Source organism: Triticum dicoccoides, chromosome 1B (assembly GCF_002162155.2).
Source record: "Triticum dicoccoides isolate Atlit2015 ecotype Zavitan chromosome 1B, WEW_v2.0, whole genome shotgun sequence".
Taxonomy (NCBI): domain Eukaryota; kingdom Viridiplantae; phylum Streptophyta; class Magnoliopsida; order Poales; family Poaceae; genus Triticum; species Triticum dicoccoides.
Window position 1 is genome coordinate 101,396,118 of NC_041381.1, and position 2,326 is coordinate 101,398,443.

The window sequence follows — 2,326 nt, forward strand, 5'->3', positions numbered from 1 at the left end:
CCAAGCGTAGACGAACGAATCCTCACGATCGCAACGAAACAGGAACTATCGAAAAGAAGCACACAACATAGGTAAACACACCACACATGAACAAGGCATGATGCACAAACAAGCATGATGCATGACACGGCTACATGAAGCTACTCATGGCAAGGGATGATGCAGACAAGAGCAAAACATCAAGGCAAGTTTAAATGAGGCCGGGAACAACATATAACAATTCCGGTAAGTCCTCATATGCATATTTCGAAATTGGTCCAGATCTGAATAAACCTTATATTCAAGTAGTTAAACATCAAGTTATGATGCACCAAGATGATCTACACGAGATTCTAGTCAAGTTACATATAAAGTTCATTTAGTTCGGAGCTACGGCCTAGAAGATATGAGCAAAACAAGTTAAACATGACATTGATGCAAAATGCACCCAAACATCAAGAAAACACCTCAAAACAAGGATGCAACATGATAATATGAAGCTACATGCAAATCTAAGCAAGTTTCATATAGAGCACACTCAAAACGGAGCAACGGTTCAACACACACGCACTATACAAGTTTAAAGGACAAGCTGTCCAAAACAGCGACTAGGCATATTGCAAGCATCAAAACAACATGCTACAGCATCTCAACATGAAAACAAAAGACATGGGCATGATGTACAGGTAAAGCACAACAAAACATGAACACTGAGCTATCTCCAGAAATCACTAGAACATGCTCAAACACACATGGTAAGATTGCAAGTTATAACAATTTCAGACTTTGCAGAAAATAACATCACGATGCAATGTTTAGAGCTATCAAACAACATGTTACAGGAACTTATCATGGCAAACAAAGGCATGGCATGAATCTACTAAATGCATAGATCAAAAGCCCTTCAGTGACCATAAGCCAAAAAGGATTAGAAAATATGATGGCACCCACGTAAACATAGCAAGTTATAATACAGATTCAAGCATGGCAGAAACAGAATTATGAAGGCATGTTAATGAGCTTGTGCAACTCACTACAGAGCAAAACATGGCATGACAAGGCAACCAACAGTAAGAAGACATATTTGTGAAGCTAAGCATGGCAAGAGCAAGCTCATAGGGTGCATGGAACACTAGGAACAATCATGGTAACAACTGAACTTAATGTTAACAGGCTGACAGCAACATTATGAAGCAACTTCGGAGCAAGATTACAACAATCTACAGCAACCTATAAATACAACCAGGGGCATGGATGGATAGAGGATGACATGTAGATCAAAACATATTTATAAAACATCTCCAGATTATGCATAGAATGATTAGTAGCAACATGTTTATATAGCATCACGAAATAACAGATTCAGCCTAGCAAAACAGCAACATCAAGTACCCTACTTAACAAGCTCGATTCACTCACCACAAGTCATTTCATGACAATATAAGCATAGCATCATCAAGAAGGCATGTTTGTGAAACAAACCAAGTCAAGAACAAGTCCATAGCATGCAAGGATCAACTATAGCAACCTTGGCCAAATTGAATAACACGCAAACAATCTGCCAGGAAACATTTTGAAGCAAAAATAGAGCACGAAAATGATATGCTAGACTAATCCATAATTGCAACCAAGGGCATGAATGGATAGACAATAACCATATATTCAAAACACCCTTACTAAAGTATCTCTAAATATGCATGAATCTCTCTGTAGCATCAAGTTTACATGGCATCAAAATTATAGCAGAACAGGGACTAAAATCAGCAACATCACGATGCCTAGTTTGCATGCTTATGCTAGTCACCACATTGATCACAAAAATACATAGCATACACCTATGTAAATAAGACATGCATAGTTCAAAACACATGTAGACATCAACCTCATAGGATGCACACATCAATCATGGCAAAAATGACAAAAGAGCTCGTTCTGATAACAGACACCAGAAAACATCATGAAGCACTCTTACAACGATGATTCAGGCATCTAGATGACCTCAAATGAATATGATACAATGGAATGAAATGATGTACTCGTCGAGGCGAACAATTTGACATATTATACGCACGAAACGGAGCCACGGGTGCGAAGATGTGATGCATTGAAGATGCAACAAAATTAATGCAAATTAAGGACAGACGAAAAAAAAAACGGGAGGAAGAAGAAGTCAACCGCTGCTGGATCAGATCTGAGCCGGCTCGCGGTTCGAGGACGATGCCGGAGCGGGCGGCGACGGCGGTCGGAGTAGGAGGGGACGAGGCCGGGGACGGCGGCCGGCCGGAGCTTGCGGCGGCGGAGGCCGGCGACGGCGGAGGAGTCGGCGGCGCGACTCGGGCGGCGGCGC